Below are 19,085 nucleotides of genomic sequence, written 5' to 3'. Positions count from 1 at the left end.
CTTAGCCTGCCCTTCTTGCTCCGCCCCCACCTCATGTGCTCCCTCTATTCCCGCCCTTTGACACAGCCTGCACCTATCCTTGCTCTCTCTGCATATACGCACATACACACTTACAGCCACTTTACAATCCACCATTCACAAGTCCAGCTATGCTCTATACACACATACATATCACTTACCAATTTAGCAGCCATCTCCGACTTACCTCTGCTTTGCCGCCATCAGTCACCTGGTGCCGAGCCCGGGATTCTAACCTTGGTTGTCTGGGTGGAAGTCAGGAACTTACCCACTGGACCACACGGGCTTCCATATCTGTAGCATGTCAAATCTTCCCTATATCATGGATATGAAGTGTCTTTTACAGTGGCAGCCATAAGGAATGACATCACAACCTTTATGTTGGTGATAGGGTCTGTGGCACAGTCAAAACCCATCAAGGAGCTATAGCTCAGTGGCAAGATCAAGTGCCTTTGGTGCAGCAGGCTAGCCCTGTATAGGGGTTGGAATCAAGCCAACGCCTTTAAAGTACTTTTAGGTGGAAAAAAATACAACATTTTATTTTTTTCATTTAGAAAGATTATTTTGACTTCAAAATTACAGGAATAATGTAAATATTTAATTTTTTGCATTATAAGCCCAAATTTAGAAATCTTGCCCCCCACCTTATCTCCCCCTCCTTTTGCTCAAGTAGGTAAAATAGGAGCAAAGCCTTGTATTCATTGATCAATGTATTCGTTTTTTCCTCAAATTGGGGAACTTAAATAAGGCCTTGTGCTTTCCTTTGCTTTGCTTTGCTTTGCAGCCAGGCCAGGCCTTTGGGCCTGTGAATTTAAAAATCCCATACTTAGTCTGCAGCTTTTACCATAAACCCACGAACACCCAGGTTCTGTATAGAGGATTACTGCAGGTAATTCTGGACCCTGCTAAATGAGGGTGGGGTCCTTATCTGTAGGCATTCGTAGGGAAAAATCCTTAGCCTAAGACAGTTTGGCAACTTTAAAAATCTGCTGAAGACCATATGTTGAAGGTCGTATCACACCATCATAGAGGAAGCTCGGCAAAGTAATCATGGGAGAACATTATTTGCATAGGACAGCCCCTTTCTCAACCCTATTATTATGCTGCAGTTGCCATGTAGCATTACTAGAGGGCAGCAGCATGAAGATAAATCCACAGAGAGACTTTAAATCTGTTTGCTGAACAACTTCTTGTTCTTGTTGTTTTTTCATCAGCCTATAGAGTATAGGACTGGAATGACAGAGTGAATGAGTATTAAGGAATGATTGGCCTGTATATGTGGTGAAGGGGGCGCGGGATTTGGAAGGAAAACTGCAATATAAAAGTGTCAAAGCATAGATGCTTGCAGAAAGATAGAGTGAGTGTGCCTTCTGTCTCTTTGAAGGGACATGCGAACGAAGAACAACAGACCCATAGTCCTCAGGTGGGAGAAGCACGGAAGAGTATTCACCCCAAAATTAATATACTCACACCATCTCAAAGCTTCGGTTAGTGATATGATGCTTTGCAGGATGAAGGATTTGCCATGTACGGTGCATAGATGTGCACAGTTGGGGAGGCGCTTACCAGAATATCAAAAGCACACTCTTTAGAAGTGTCCTTACAGCCGAAATGCCAGGCACTCTTTTGGGGTTATGAGGCCTAGAAAAACCATCCCAATAGACCATATAACATGTGCTGCAATGGGGCAATGAAATCATGGGGAGATCATCTCCCAAGAATCCTAACACATGTTCCTTGTTTCCCGTCTGAATAACATTACCTGCCTGAAAGCTGAACCCCAAGTCCTCCCCTCCCCCTTTGCCCCTAGCCTTTAGTGATACCGCCGCTCGAAAGAAAGGGCGCAATAAACAAGAATATATGTAGCACTCCCGAAAAACCCAAGCTGCATCATTCTGCGTCTCCTACCACCCCTGTAATAATGCACCCCAACACCCCTTTTGACACTGCACCCCCAAATTTGCCCCCTCACCCCCTCCCTTCCCACTACCACCAACCTGGAGATTGGAGGGGAGCATAAAAATGATTTTTCCATCACCAAAACCCCCTCCTTTGTAATCACCCTGTTTGTGTGCTGGGAGGGGGAGCACTCTGCCAGCATGTGCTTTGCAGCCCTATGCTTCCTCTCCTGTACCACCTCTTGCACACTGGCCTAGACTCCTCCTCGACCTCTTCTTCTCCTGCATCACTGCCACTACGATACCACCTACTCTTGCTCTCTCCCCCTGCTCCATCTACGTCCCCCTTTCTCCTCTAGGTCCTACCAGCCACCTCTGCTTTCCCTCTCTCTCAGCCTTCCCTTCTTGCTCCTCCCCCCTTTAAGTCCCATCAACCCCCCTCCTCTCCTCCTGGGCTCCGCCTACTCCCCCTCTTTCTGCACCTCTCTTAGCCTGCCCTTCTTGCTCCGCCCCCACCTCATGTGCTCCCTCTATTCCCACCCTTTGACACAGCCTGCACCTATCCTTGCTCTCTCTGCATGTACGCACATACACACTTACAGCCACTTTACAATCCACCATTCACAAGTCCAGCTATGCTCTATACACTCATACATATTACTTACCAATTTAGCAGCCATCTCCGACTTACCTCTGCTTTGCCGCCATCAGTCACCTGGTGCCGAGCCCGGGATTCTAACCTTGGTTGTCTGGGTGGAAGTCAGGAACTTACCCACTGGACCACACAGGCTTCCATATCTGTAGCATGTCAAATCTTCCCTATATCATGGATATGAAGTGTCTTTTACAGTGGAAGCCATAAGGAATGACATCACAACCTTTATGTTGGTGATAGGGTCTGTGGCACAATCAAAACCCATCAAGGAGCTATAGCTCAGTGGCAATATCAAGTGCCTTTGGTGCAGCAGGCTAGCCCTGTATAGGGGTTGGCATCAAGCCAACGCCTTTAAAGTACTTTTAGGTGGAAAAAATACAACATTTTATTTTTTTCATTTAGAAAGATTATTTTGACTTCAAAATTACAGGAATAATGTAAGTATTTTATTTTTTGCATTATAAGCCCAAATTTAGAAATCTTGCCCCCCACCTTATCTCCCCCTCCTTTTGCTCAAGTAGGTAAAATAGGAGCAAAGCCTTGTATTCATTGATCAATGTATTCGTTTTTTCCTCAAATTGGGGAACTTAAATAAGGCCTTCTGCTTTGCTTTGCTTTGCTTTGCTTTGCAGCCAGGCCAGGCCTTTGGGCCTGGGAATTTAAAAATCCCATACTTAGTCTGCAGCTTTTACCATAAGCCCACGAACGCCCAGGTTCTGTATAGAGGATTACTGCAGGTAATTCTGGACCCTGCTAAATGAGGTTGGGGTCCTTATCTGTAGGCATTCGTAGGGAAAAATCCTTAGCCTAAGACAGTTTGGCAACTTTAAAAATCTGCTGAAGACCATATGTTGAAGGTCGTATCACACCATCATAGAGGAAGCTCGGCAAAGTAATCATGGGAGAACATTATTTGCATAGGACAGCCCCTTTCTCAACCCTATTATTATGCTGCAGTTGCCATGTAGCATTACTAGAGGGCAGCAGCATGAAGATAAATCCACAGAGAGACTTTAAATCTGTTTGCTGAACAACTTCTTGTTCTTGTTGTTTTTTCATCAGCCTATAGAGTATAGGACTGGAATGACAGAGTGAATGAGTATTAAGGAATGATTGGCCTGTATATGTGGTGAAGGGGGCGCGGGATTTGGAAGGAAAACTGCAATATAAAAGTGTCAAAGCATAGATGCTTGCAGAAAGATAGAGTGAGTGTGCCTTCTGTCTCTTTGAAGGGACATGCGAAAGAAGAACAACAGACCCACAGTCCTCAGGTGGGAGAAGCACGGAAGAGTATTCACCCCAAAATGAATATACTCACACCATCTCAAAGCTTCGGTTAGTGATATGATGCTTTGCAGGATGAAGGGTTTGCCATGTACGGTGCATAGATGTGCACAGTTGGGGAGGCGCTTACCAGAATATCAAAAGCACACTCTTTAGAAGTGTCCTTACAGCCGAAATGCCAGGCACTCTTTTGGGGTTATGAGGCCTAGAAAAACCATCCCAATAGACCATATAACATGTGCTGCAACGGGGCAATGAAATCATGGGGAGATCATCTCCCAAGAATCCTAACACATGTTCCTTGTTTCCCGTCTGAATAACATTACCTGCCTGAAAGCTGAACCCCAAGTCCTCCCCTCCCCCTTTGCCCCTAGCCTTTAGTGATACCGCCGCTCGAAAGAAAGGGCGCAATAAACAAGAATATATGTAGCACTCCCGAAAAACACAAGCTGCATCATTCTGCGTCTCCTACCACCCCTGTAATAATGCACCCCAACACCCCTTTTGACACTGCACCCCCAAATTTGCCCCTTCCCCCCCTCCCTTCCCACTACCACCAACCTGGAGATTGGAGGGGAGCATAAAAATGATGGTTCCATCACCAAAACCCCCTCCTTTGTAATCACCCTGTTTGTGTGCTGGGAGGGGGAGCACTCTGCCAGCATGGGCTTTGCAGCCCTAAGCTTCCTCTCCTGTACCACCTCTTGCACACTGGCCTAGACTCCTCCTCGACCTCTTCTTCTCCTGCATCACTGCCACTACGATACCACCTACTCTTGCTCTCTCCCCCTGCTCCATCTACGTCCCCCTTTCTCCTCTAGGTCCTACCAGCCACCTCTGCTATCCCTCTCTCTCGGCCTTCCCTTCTTGCTCCTCCCCCCCATTCTCCTCTAAGTCCCATCAACCCACCTCCTCTCCTCCTAGGCTCTGCCTACTCCCCCTCTTTCTGCACCTCTCTTAGCCTGCCCTTCTTGCTCCGCCCCCACCTCATGTGCTCCCTCTATTCCCGCCCTTTGACACAGCCTGCACCTATCCTTGCTCTCTCTGCATGTACGCACATACACACTTACAGCCACTTTACAATCCACCATTCACAAGTCCAGCTATGCTCTATACACACATACATATTACTTACCAATTTAGCAGCCATCTCCGACTTACCTCTGCTTTGCCGCCATCAGTCACCTGGTGCCGAGCCCGGGATTCTAACCTTGGTTGTCTGGGTGGAAGTCAGGAACTTACCCACTGGACCACACGGGCTTCCATATCTGTAGCATGTCAAATCTTCCCTATATCATGGATATGAAGTGTCCTTTACAGTGGAAGCCATAAGGAATGACATCACAACCTTTATGTTGGTGATAGGGTCTGTGGCACAGTCAAAATCCATCAAGGAGCTGTAGCTCAGTGGCAAGATCAAGTGCCTTTGGTGCAGCAGGCTAGCCCTGTATAGGGGTTGGAATCAAGCCAACGCCTTTAAAGTACTTTTAGGTGGAAAAAAATACAACATTTTATTTTTTTCATTTAGAAAGATTATTTTGACTTCAAAATTACAGGAATAATGTAAATATTTAATTTTTTGCATTATAAGCCCAAATTTAGAATTCTTGCCCCCCACCTTATCTCCCCCTCCTTTTGCTCAAGTAGGTAAAATAGGAGCAAAGCCTTGTATTCATTGATCAATGTATTCGTTTTTTCCTCAAATTGGGGAACTTAAATAAGGCCTTGTGCTTTCCTTTGCTTTGCTTTGCTTTGCTTTGCAGCCAGGCCAGGCCTTTGGGCCTGGGAATTTAAAAATCCCATACTTAGTCTGTAGCTTTTACCATAAACCCACGAACGCCCAGGTTCTGTATAGAGGATTACTGCTGGTAATTCTGGACCCTGCTAAATGAGGGTGGGGTCCTTATCTGTAGGCATTCGTAGGGAAAAATCCTTAGCCTAAGACTGTTTGGCAACTTTAAAAATCTGCTGAAGACCATATGTTGAAGGTCGTATCACACCATCATAGAGGAAGCTCGGCAAAGTAATCATGGGAGAACATTATTTGCATAGGACAGCCCCTTTCTCAACCCTATTATTATGCTGCAGTTGCCATGTAGCATTACTAGAGGGCAGCAGCATGAAGATAAATCCACAGAGAGACTTTAAATCTGTTTGCTGAACAACTTCTTGTTCTTGTTGTTTTTTCATCAGCCTATAGAGTATAGGACTGGAATGACAGAGTGAATGAGTATTAAGGAATGATTGGCCTGTATATGTGGTGAAGGGGGCGCGGGATTTGGAAGGAAAACTGCAATATAAAAGTGTCAAAGCATAGATGCTTGCAGAAAGATAGAGTGAGTGTGCCTTCTGTCTCTTTGAAGGGACATGCGAACGAAGAACAACAGACCCACAGTCCTCAGGTGGGAGAAGCACGGAAGAGTATTCACCCCAAAATTAATATACTCACACCATCTCAAAGCTTCGGTTAGTGATATGATGCTTTGCAGGATGAAGGATTTGCCATGTACGGTGCATAGATGTGCACAGTTGGGGAGGCGCTTACCAGAATATCAAAAGCACACTCTTTAGAAGTGTCCTTACAGCCGAAATGCCAGGCACTCTTTTGGGGTTATGAGGCCTAGAAAAACCATCCCAATAGACCATATAACATGTGCTGCAACGGGGCAATGAAATCATGGGGAGATCATCTCCCAAGAATCCTAACACATGTTCCTTGTTTCCCGTCTGAATAACATTACCTGCCTGAAAGCTGAACCCCAAGTCCTCCCCTCCCCTTTTGCCCCTAGCCTTTAGTGATACCGCCGCTCGAAAGAAAGGGCGCAATAAACAAGAATATATGTAGCACTCCCGAAAAACACAAGCTGCATCATTCTGCGTCTCCTACCACCCCTGTAATAATGCACCCCAACACCCCTTTTGACACTGCACCCCCAAATTTGCCCCCTCCCACCCCTCCCTTCCCACTACCACCAACCTGGAGATTGGAGGGGAGCATAAAAATGATGGTTCCATCACCAAAACCCCCTCCTTTGTAATCACCCTGTTTGTGTGCTGGGAGGGGGAGCACTCTGCCAGCATGTGCTTTGCAGCCCTATGCTTCCTCTCCTGTACCACCTCTTGCACACTGGCCTAGACTCCTCCTCGACCTCTTCTTCTCCTGCATCACTGCCACTACGATACCACCTACTCTTGCTCTCTTCCCCTGCTCCATCTACGTCCCCCTTTCTCCTCTAGGTCCTACCAGCCACCTCTGCTATCCCTCTCTCTCAGCCTTCCCTTCTTGCTCCTCCCCCCCATTCTCCTCTAATTCCCATCAACCCCCCTCCTCTCCTCCTAGGCTCCGCCTACTCCCCCTCTTTCTGCACCTCTCTTAGCCTGCCCTTCTTGCTCCGCCCCCACCTCATGTGCTCCCTCTATTCCCGCCCTTTGACACAGCCTGCACCTATCCTTGCTCTCTCTGCATGTACACACATACACACTTACAGCCACTTTACAATCCACCATTCACAAGTCCAGCTATGCTCTATACACACATACATATTACTTACCAATTTAGCAGCCATCTCCGACTTACCTCTGCTTTGCCGCCATCAGTCACCTGGTGCCGAGCCTGGGATTCTAACCCTGGTTGTCTGGGTGGAAGTCAGGAACTTACCCACTGGACCACACGGGCTTCCATATCTGTAGCATGTCAAATCTTCCCTATATCATGGATATGAAGTGTCTTTTACAGTGGAAGCCATAAGGAATGACATCACAACCTTTATGTTGGTGATAGGGTCTGTGGCACAGTCAAAACCCATCAAGGAGCTATAGCTCAGTGGCAAGATCAAGTTCCTTTGGTGCAGCAGGCTAGCCCTGTATAGGGGTTGGAATCCAGCCAACGCCTTTAAAGTACTTTTAGGTGGAAAAAAATACATTTTATTTTTTTCATTTAGAAAGATTATTTTGACTTCAAAATTACAGGAATAATGTAAGTATTTTATTTTTTGCATTATAAGCCCAAATTTAGAAATCTTGCCCCCCACCTTATCTCCCCCTCCTTTTGCTCAAGTAGGTAAAATAGGAGCAAAGCCTTGTATTCATTGATCAATGTATTCGTTTTTTCCTCAAATTGGGGAACAGAAATAAGGCCTTGTGCTTTGCTTTGCTTTGCTTTGCTTTGCTTTGCTTTGCTTTGCAGCCAGGCCAGGCCTTTGGGCCTGGGAATTTAAAAATCCCATACTTAGTCTGCAGCTTTTACCATAATCCCACGAATGCCCAGGTTCTGTATAGAGGATTACTGCAGGTAATTCTGGACCCTGCTAAATGAGGGTGGGGTCCTTATCTGTAGGCATTCATAGGGAAAAATCCTTAGCCTAAGACAGTTTGGCAACTTTAAAAATCTGCTGAAGACCATATGTTGAAGGTCGTATCACACCATCATAGAGGAAGCTCGGCAAAGTAATCATGGGAGAACATTATTTGCATAGGACAGCCCCTTTCTCAACCCTATTATTATGCTGCAGTTGCCATGTAGCATTACTAGAGGGCAGCAGCATGAAGATAAATCCACAGAGAGACTTTAAATCTGTTTGCTGAACAACTTCTTGTTCTTGTTGTTTTTTCATCAGCCTATAGAGTATAGGACTGGAATGACAGAGTGAATGAGTATTAAGGAATGATTGGCCTGTATATGTGGTGAAGGGGGCGCGGGATTTGGAAGGAAAACTGCAATATAAAAGTGTCAAAGCATAGATGCTTGCAGAAAGATAGAGTGAGTGTGCCTTCTGTCTCTTTGAAGGGACATGCGAAAGAAGAACAACAGACCCACAGTCCTCAGGTGGGAGAAGCACGGAAGAGTATTCACCCCAAAATGAATATACTCACACCATCTCAAAGCTTCGGTTAGTGATATGATGCTTTGCAGGATGAAGGATTTGCCATGTACGGTGCATAGATGTGCACAGTTGGGGAGGCGCTTACCAGAATATCAAAAGCACACTCTTTAGAAGTGTCCTTACAGCCGAAATGCCAGGCACTCTTTTGGGGTTATGAGGCCTAGAAAAACCATCCCAATAGACCATATAACATGTGCTGCAACGGGGCAATGAAATCATGGGGAGATCATCTCCCAAGAATCCTAACACATGTTCCTTGTTTCCCGTCTGAATAACATTACCTGCCTGAAAGCTGAACCCCAAGTCCTCCCCTCCCCCTTTGCCCCTAGCCTCTAGTGATTCCGCCGCTCGAAAGAAAGGGCGCAATAAACAAGAATATATGTAGCACTCCCGAAAAACACAAGCTGCATCATTCTGCGTCTCCTACCACCCCTGTAATAATGCACCCCAACACCCCTTTTGACACTGCACCCCCAAATTTGCCCCCTCCCCCCCTCCCTTCCCACTACCACCAACCTGGAGATTGGAGGGGAGCATAAAAATGATTTTTCCATCACCAAAACCCCCTCCTTTGTAATCACCCTGTTTGTGTGCTGGGAGGGGGAGCACTCTGCCAGCATGTGCTTTGCAGCCCTATGCTTCCTCTCCTGTACCACCTCTTGCACACTGGCCTAGACTCCTCCTCGACCTCTTCTTCTCCTGCATCACTGCCACTACGATACCACCTACTCTTGCTCTCTCCCCCTGCTCCATCTACGTCCCCCTTTCTCCTCTAGGTCCTACCAGCCACCTCTGCTTTCCCTCTCTCTCAGCCTTCCCTTCTTGCTCCTCCCCCCATTCTCCTCTAAGTCCCATCAACCCCCCTCCTCTCCTCCTGGGCTCCGCCTACTCCCCCTCTTTCTGCACCTCTCTTAGCCTGCCCTTCTTGCTCCGCCCCCACCTCATGTGCTCCCTCTATTCCCGCCCTTTGACACAGCCTGCACCTATCCTTGCTCTCTCTGCATGTACGCACATACACACTTACAGCCACTTTACAATCCACCATTCACAAGTCCAGCTATGCTCTATACACTCATACATATTACTTACCAATTTAGCAGCCATCTCCGACTTACCTCTGCTTTGCCGCCATCAGTCACCTGGTGCCGAGCCCGGGATTCTAACCTTGGTTGTCTGGGTGGAAGTCAGGAACTTACCCACTGGACCACACGGGCTTCCATATCTGTAGCATGTCAAATCTTCCCTATATCATGGATATGAAGTGTCTTTTACAGTGGAAGCCATAAGGAATGACATCACAACCTTTATGTTGGTGATAGGGTCTGTGGCACAATCAAAACCCATCAAGGAGCTATAGCTCAGTGGCAAGATCAAGTGCCTTTGGTGCAGCAGGCTAGCCCTGTATAGGGGTTGGAATCAAGCCAACGCCTTTAAAGTACTTTTAGGTGGAAAAAATACAACATTTTATTTTTTTCATTTAGAAAGATTATTTTGACTTCAAAATTACAGGAATAATGTAAGTATTTTATTTTTTGCATTATAAGCCCAAATTTAGAAATCTTGCCCCCCACCTTATCTCCCCCTCCTTTTGCTCAAGTAGGTAAAATAGGAGCAAAGCCTTGTATTCATTGATCAATGTATTCGTTTTTTCCTCAAATTGGGGAACTTAAATAAGGCCTTCTGCTTTGCTTTGCTTTGCTTTGCAGCCAGGCCAGGCCTTTGGGCCTGGGAATTTAAAAATCCCATACTTAGTCTGCAGCTTTTACCATAAGCCCACGAACGCCCAGGTTCTGTATAGAGGATTACTGCAGGTAATTCTGGACCCTGCTAAATGAGGTTGGGGTCCTTATCTGTAGGCATTCGTAGGGAAAAATCCTTAGCCTAAGACAGTTTGGCAACTTTAAAAATCTGCTGAAGACCATATGTTGAAGGTCGTATCACACCATCATAGAGGAAGCTCGGCAAAGTAATCATGGGAGAACATTATTTGCATAGGACAGCCCCTTTCTCAACCCTATTATTATGCTGCAGTTGCCATGTAGCATTACTAGAGGGCAGCAGCATGAAGATAAATCCACAGAGAGACTTTAAATCTGTTTGCTGAACAACTTCTTGTTCTTGTTGTTTTTTCATCAGCCTATAGAGTATAGGACTGGAATGACAGAGTGAATGAGTATTAAGGAATGATTGGCCTGTATATGTGGTGAAGGGGGCGCGGGATTTGGAAGGAAAACTGCAATATAAAAGTGTCAAAGCATAGATGCTTGCAGAAAGATAGAGTGAGTGTGCCTTCTGTCTCTTTGAAGGGACATGCGAAAGAAGAACAACAGACCCACAGTCCTCAGGTGGGAGAAGCACGGAAGAGTATTCACCCCAAAATGAATATACTCACACCATCTCAAAGCTTCGGTTAGTGATATGATGCTTTGCAGGATGAAGGGTTTGCCATGTACGGTGCATAGATGTGCACAGTTGGGGAGGCGCTTACCAGAATATCAAAAGCACACTCTTTAGAAGTGTCCTTACAGCCGAAATGCCAGGCACTCTTTTGGGGTTATGAGGCCTAGAAAAACCATCCCAATAGACCATATAACATGTGCTGCAACGGGGCAATGAAATCATGGGGAGATCATCTCCCAAGAATCCTAACACATGTTCCTTGTTTCCCGTCTGAATAACATTACCTGCCTGAAAGCTGAACCCCAAGTCCTCCCCTCCCCCTTTGCCCCTAGCCTTTAGTGATACCGCCGCTCGAAAGAAAGGGCGCAATAAACAAGAATATATGTAGCACTCCCGAAAAACACAAGCTGCATCATTCTGCGTCTCCTACCACCCCTGTAATAATGCACCCCAACACCCCTTTTGACACTGCACCCCCAAATTTGCCCCCTCCCCCCCTCCCTTCCCACTACCACCAACCTGGAGATTGGAGGGGAGCATAAAAATGATGGTTCCATCACCAAAACCCCCTCCTTTGTAATCACCCTGTTTGTGTGCTGGGAGGGGGAGCACTCTGCCAGCATGGGCTTTGCAGCCCTAAGCTTCCTCTCCTGTACCACCTCTTGCACACTGGCCTAGACTCCTCCTCGACCTCTTCTTCTCCTGCATCACTGCCACTACGATACCACCTACTCTTGCTCTCTCCCCCTGCTCCATCTACGTCCCCCTTTCTCCTCTAGGTCCTACCAGCCACCTCTGCTATCCCTCTCTCTCAGCCTTCCCTTCTTGCTCCTCCCCCCCATTCTCCTCTAAGTCCCATCAACCCACCTCCTCTCCTCCTAGGCTCTGCCTACTCCCCCTCTTTCTGCACCTCTCTTAGCCTGCCCTTCTTGCTCCGCCCCCACCTCATGTGCTCCCTCTATTCCCGCCCTTTGACACAGCCTGCACCTATCCTTGCTCTCTCTGCATGTACGCACATACACACTTACAGCCACTTTACAATCCACCATTCACAAGTCCAGCTATGCTCTATACACACATACATATTACTTACCAATTTAGCAGCCATCTCCGACTTACCTCTGCTTTGCCGCCATCAGTCACCTGGTGCCGAGCCCGGGATTCTAACCTTGGTTGTCTGGGTGGAAGTCAGGAACTTACCCACTGGACCACACGGGCTTCCATATCTGTAGCATGTCAAATCTTCCCTATATCATGGATATGAAGTGTCTTTTACAGTGGAAGCCATAAGGAATGACATCACAACCTTTATGTTGGTGATAGGGTCTGTGGCACAGTCAAAACCCATCAAGGAGCTATAGCTCAGTGGCAAGATCAAGTGCCTTTGGTGCAGCCAGCTAGCCCTGTATAGGGGTTGGAATCAAGCCAACGCCTTTAAAGTACTTTTAGGTGGAAAAAAATACAACATTTTATTTTTTTCATTTAGAAAGATTATTTTGACTTCAAAATTACAGGAATAATGTAAATATTTAATTTTTTGCATTATAAGCCCCAATTTAGAATTCTTGCCCCCCACCTTATCTCCCCCTCTTTTTGCTCAAGTAGGTAAAATAGGAGCAAAGCCTTGTATTCATTGATCAATGTATTCGTTTTTTCCTCAAATTGGGGAACTTAAATAAGGCCTTGTGCTTTCCTTTGCTTTGCTTTGCTTTGCAGCCAGGCCAGGCCTTTGGGCCTGGGAATTTAAAAATCCCATACTTAGTCTGTAGCTTTTACCATAAACCCACGAACGCCCAGGTTCTGTATAGAGGATTACTGCTGGTAATTCTGGACCCTGCTAAATGAGGGTGGGGTCCTTATATGTAGGCATTCGTAGGGAAAAATCCTTAGCCTAAGACTGTTTGGCAACTTTAAAAATCTGCTGAAGACCATATGTTGAAGGTCGTATCACACCATCATAGAGGAAGCTCAGCAAAGTAATCATGGGAGAACATTATTTGCATAGGACAGCCCCTTTCTCAACCCTATTATTATGCTGCAGTTGCCATGTAGCATTACTAGAGGGCAGCAGCATGAAGATAAATCCACAGAGAGACTTTAAATCTGTTTGCTGAACAACTTCTTGTTCTTGTTGTTTTTTCATCAGCCTATAGAGTATAGGACTGGAATGACAGAGTGAATGAGTATTAAGGAATGATTGGCCTGTATATGTGGTGAAGGGGGCGCGGGATTTGGAAGGAAAACTGCAATATAAAAGTGTCAAAGCATAGATGCTTGCAGAAAGATAGAGTGAGTGTGCCTTCTGTCTCTTTGAAGGGACATGCGAACGAAGAACAACAGACCCACAGTCCTCAGGTGGGAGAAGCACGGAAGAGTATTCACCCCAAAATTAATATACTCACAACATCTCAAAGCTTCGGTTAGTGATATGATGCTTTGCAGGATGAAGGATTTGCCATGTACGGTGCATAGATGTGCACAGTTGGGGAGGCGCTTACCAGAATATCAAAAGCACACTCTTTAGAAGTGTCCTTACAGCCGAAATGCCAGGCACTCTTTTGGGGTTATGAGGCCTAGAAAAACCATCCCAATAGACCATATAACATGTGCTGCAACGGGGCAATGAAATCATGGGGAGATCATCTCCCAAGAATCCTAACACATGTTCCTTGTTTCCCGTCTGAATAACATTACCTGCCTGAAAGCTGAACCCCAAGTCCTCCCCTCCCCTTTTGCCCCTAGCCTTTAGTGATACCGCCGCTCGAAAGAAAGGGCGCAATAAACAAGAATATATGTAGCACTCCCGAAAAACACAAGCTGCATCATTCTGCGTCTCCTACCACCCCTGTAATAATGCACCCCAACACCCCTTTTGACACTGCACCCCCAAATTTGCCCCCTCCCCCCCCTCCCTTCCCACTACCACCAACCTGGAGATTGGAGGGGAGCATAAAAATGATGGTTCCATCACCAAAACCCCCTCCTTTGTAATCACCCTGTTTGTGTGCTGGGAGGGGGAGCACTCTGCCAGCATGTGCTTTGCAGCCCTATGCTTCCTCTCCTGTACCACCTCTTGCACACTGGCCTAGACTCCTCCTCGACCTCTTCTTCTCCTGCATCACTGCCACTACGATACCACCTACTCTTGCTCTCTCCCCCTGCTCCATCTACGTCCCCCTTTCTCCTCTAGGTCCTACCAGCCACCTCTGCTATCCCTCTCTCTCAGCCTTCCCTTCTTGCTCCTCCCCCCCATTCTCCTCTAATTCCCATCAACCCCCCTCCTCTCCTCCTAGGCTCCGCCTACTCCCCCTCTTTCTGCACCTCTCTTAGCCTGCCCTTCTTGCTCCGCCCCCACCTCATGTGCTCCCTCTATTCCCGCCCTTTGACACAGCCTGCACCTATCCTTGCTCTCTCTGCATGTACACACATACACACTTACAGCCACTTTACAATCCACCATTCACAAGTCCAGCTATGCTCTATACACACATACATATTACTTACCAATTTAGCAGCCATCTCCGACTTACCTCTGCTTTGCCGCCATCAGTCACCTGGTGCCGAGCCTGGGATTCTAACCCTGGTTGTCTGGGTGGAAGTCAGGAACTTACCCACTGGACCACACGGGCTTCCATATCTGTAGCATGTCAAATCTTCCCTATATCATGGATATGAAGTGTCTTTTACAGTGGAAGCCATAAGGAATGACATCACAACCTTTATGTTGGTGATAGGGTCTGTGGCACAGTCAAAACCCATCAAGGAGCTATAGCTCAGTGGCAAGATCAAGTTCCTTTGGTGCAGCAGGCTAGCCCTGTATAGGGGTTGGAATCCAGCCAACGCCTTTAAAGTACTTTTAGGTGGAAAAAAATACAACATTTTATTTTTTTCATTTAGAAAGATTATTTTGACTTCAAAATTACAGGAATAATGTAAGTATTTTATTTTTTGCATTATAAGCCCAAATTTAGAAATCTTGCCCCCCACCTTATCTCCCCCTCCTTTTGCTCAAGTAGGTAAAATAGGAGCAAAGCCTTGTATTCATTGATCAATGTATTCGTTTTTTCCTCAAATTGGGGAACAGAAATAAGGCCTTGTGCTTTGCTTTGCTTTGCTTTGCTTTGCTTTGCAGCCAGGCCAGGCCTTTGGGCCTGGGAATTTAAAAATCCCATACTTAGTCTGCAGCTTTTACCATAATCCCACGAACGCCCAGGTTCTGTATAGAGGATTACTGCAGGTAATTCTGGACCCTGCTAAATGAGGGTGGGGTCCTTATCTGTAGGCATTCGTAGGGAAAAATCCTTAGCCTAAGACAGTTTGGCAACTTTAAAAATCTGCTGAAGACCATATGTTGAAGGTCGTATCACACCATCATAGAGGAAGCTCGGCAAAGTAATCATGGGAGAACATTATTTGCATAGGACAGCCCCTTTCTCAACCCTATTATTATGCTGCAGTTGCCATGTAGCATTACTAGAGGGCAGCAGCATGAAGATAAATCCACAGAGAGACTTTAAATCTGTTTGCTGAACAACTTCTTGTTCTTGTTGTTTTTTCATCAGCCTATAGAGTATAGGACTGGAATGACAGAGTGAATGAGTATTAAGGAATGATTGGCCTGTATATGTGGTGAAGGGGGCGCGGGATTTGGAAGGAAAACTGCAATATAAAAGTGTCAAAGCATAGATGCTTGCAGAAAGATAGAGTGAGTGTGCCTTCTGTCTCTTTGAAGGGACATGCGAAAGAAGAACAACAGACCCACAGTCCTCAGGTGGGAGAAGCACGGAAGAGTATTCACCCCAAAATGAATATACTCACACCATCTCAAAGCTTCGGTTAGTGATATGATGCTTTGCAGGATGAAGGATTTGCCATGTACGGTGCATAGATGTGCACAGTTGGGGAGGCGCTTACCAGAATATCAAAAGCACACTCTTTAGAAGTGTCCTTACAGCCGAAATGCCAGGCACTCTTTTGGGGTTATGAGGCCTAGAAAAACCATCCCAATAGACCATATAACATGTGCTGCAACGGGGCAATGAAATCATGGGGAGATCATCTCCCAAGAATCCTAACACATGTTCCTTGTTTCCCGTCTGAATAACATTACCTGCCTGAAAGCTGAATCCCAAGTCCTCCCCTCCCCCTTTGCCCCTAGCCTCTAGTGATTCCGCCGCTCGAAAGAAAGGGCGCAATAAACAAGAATATATGTAGCACTCCCGAAAAACACAAGCTGCATCATTCTGCGTCTCCTACCACCCCTGTAATAATGCACCCCAACACCCCTTTTGACACTGCACCCCCAAATTTGCCCCCTCCCCCCCTCCCTTCCCACTACCACCAACCTGGAGATTGGAGGGGAGCATAAAAATGATGGTTCCATCACCAAAACCCCCTCCTTTGTAATCACCCTGTTTGTGTGCTGGGAGGGGGAGCACTCTGCCAGCATGGGCTTTGCAGCCCTATGCTTCCTCTCCTGTACCACCTCTTGCACACTGGCCTAGACTCCTCCTCGACCTCTTCTTCTCCTGCATCACTGCCACTACGATACCACCTACTCTTGCTCTCTCCCCCTGCTCCATCTACGTCCCCCTTTCTCCTCTAGGTCCTACCAGCCACCTCTGCTATCCCTCTCTCTCAGCCTTCCCTTCTTGATCCTCCCACCCATTCTCCTCTAAGTCCCATCAACCCCCCTCCTCTCCTCCGCCTACTCCCCCTCTTTCTGCACCTCTCTTAGCCTGCCCTTCTTGCTCCGCCCCCACCTCATGTGCTCCCTCTATTCCCGCCCTTTGACTCAGCCTGCACCTATCCTTGCTCTCTCTGCATGTACGCACATACACACTTACAGCCACTTTACAATCCACCATTCACAAGTCCAGCTATGCTCTATACACACATACATATTACTTACCAATTTAGCAGCCATCTCCGACTTACCTCTGCTTTGCCGCCATCAGTCACCTGGTGCCGAGCCCGGGATTCTAACCCTGGTTGTCTGGGTGGAAGTCAGGAACTTACTCACTGGACCACACGGGCTTCCATATCTGTAGCATGTCAAATCTTCCCTATATCATGGATATGAAGTGTCCTTTACAGTGGAAGCCATAAGGAATGACATCACAACCTTTATGTTGGTGATAGGGTCTGTGGCACAGTCAAAGCCCCTCAAGGTGCTATAGCTCAGTGGCAACATCAAGTGCCTTTGGTGCAACAGGCTATCCCTGTATAGGGGTTCGAATCCAGCCAACGCCTTTAAAGTACTTTTAGGTGGAAAAAAATACAACATTTTATTTTTTTCATTTAGAAAGATTATTTTGACTTCAAAATTACAGGAATAATGTAAGTATTTTATTTTTTGCATTATAAGCCCAAATTTAGAAATCTTGCCCCCCACCTTATCTCCCCCTCCTTTTGCTCAAGTAGGTAAAATAGGAGCAAAGCCTTGTATTCATTGATCAATGTATTCGTTTTTTCCTCCAATTGGGGAACAGAAATAAGGCCTTGTGATTTGCTTTGCTTTGCTTTGCTTTGCAGCCAGGCCAGGCCAGGCCTTTGGGACTGGGAATTTAAACATCCCATTCTTAGTCTGCAGCTTTTACCATGAGCCCACGAACACCCAGGTTCTGTATAGAGGATTACTGCAGGTAATTCTGGACCCTGCTAAATGAGGGTGGGGTCCTTATCTGTAGGCATTCGTAGGGAAAAATCCTTAGCCTAAGACAGTTTGGCAACTTTAAAAATCTGCTGAAGACCATATGTTGAAGGTCGTATCACACCATCATAGAGGAAGCTCGGCAAAGTAATCATGGGAGAACATTATTTGCATAGGACAACCCCTTTCTCAACCCTATTATTATGCTGCAGTTGCCATGTAGCATTACTAGAGGGCAGCAGCATGAAGATAAACCCACAGAGAGACTTTAAATCTGTTTGCTGAACAACTTCTTGTTCTTGTTGTTTTTTCATCAGCCTATAGAGTAGAGGACTGGAATGACAGAGTGAATGAGTATTAAGGAATGATTGGCCTGTATATGTGGTGAAGGGGGCGCGGGATTTGGAAGGAAAACTGCAATATAAAAGTGTCAAAGCATAGATGCTTGCAGAGAGATAGAGTGAGTGTGCCTTCTGTCTCTTTGAAGGGACATGCGAAAGAAGAACAACAGACCCACAGTCCTCAGGTGGGAGAAGCACGGAAGAGTATTCACCCCAAAATGAATATACTCACACCATCTCAAAGCTTCGGTTAGTGATATGATGCTTTGCAGGATGAAGGATTTGCCATGTACGGTGCATAGATGTGCACAGTTGGGGAGGCGCTTACCAGAATATCAAAAGCACATTCTTTAGAAGTCTCCTTACAGCCGAAATGCCAGGCACTCTTTTGGGGTTATGAGGCCTAGAAAAACCATCCCAAGAGACCATATAACATGTGCTGCAACGGGGCAATGAAATCATGGGGAGACCATCTCCCAAGAATCCTAACACATGTTCCTTGTTTCCCGTCTCAATACCATTACCTGCCTGAAAGCTGAACCCCAAGTCCTCCCCTCCCCCTTTGCCCCTAGCCTTTAGTGATACCGCCGCTCGAAAGAAAGGGCGCAATAAACAAGAATATATGTAGCACTCCCGAAAAACACAAGCTGCATCATTCTGCGTCTCCTACCACCCCTGTAATAATGCACCCCAACACCCCTTTTGACATTGCACCCACAAATTTGCCCCCCCCCCCTCCCTTCCCACTACCACCAACCTGGAGATTGGAGGGGAGCATAAAAATGATGGTTCCATCACCAAAACCCCCTCCTTTGTAATCACCCTCTTTGTGTGCTGGGAGGGGGAGCACTCTGCCAGCATGGGCTTTGCAGCCCTATGCTTCCTCTCCTGTACCACCTCTTGCGCACTGGCCTAGACTGCTCCTCGACCTCTTCTTCTCCTGCATCACTGCCA

The sequence above is a fragment of the Pleurodeles waltl genome, chromosome 2_2 (assembly GCF_031143425.1).
Source record: "Pleurodeles waltl isolate 20211129_DDA chromosome 2_2, aPleWal1.hap1.20221129, whole genome shotgun sequence".
NCBI lineage: Eukaryota > Metazoa > Chordata > Amphibia > Caudata > Salamandridae > Pleurodeles > Pleurodeles waltl.
The sequence above is the reverse complement of the archived record's forward strand: the minus strand, read 5'-3'. Positions refer to the sequence as shown.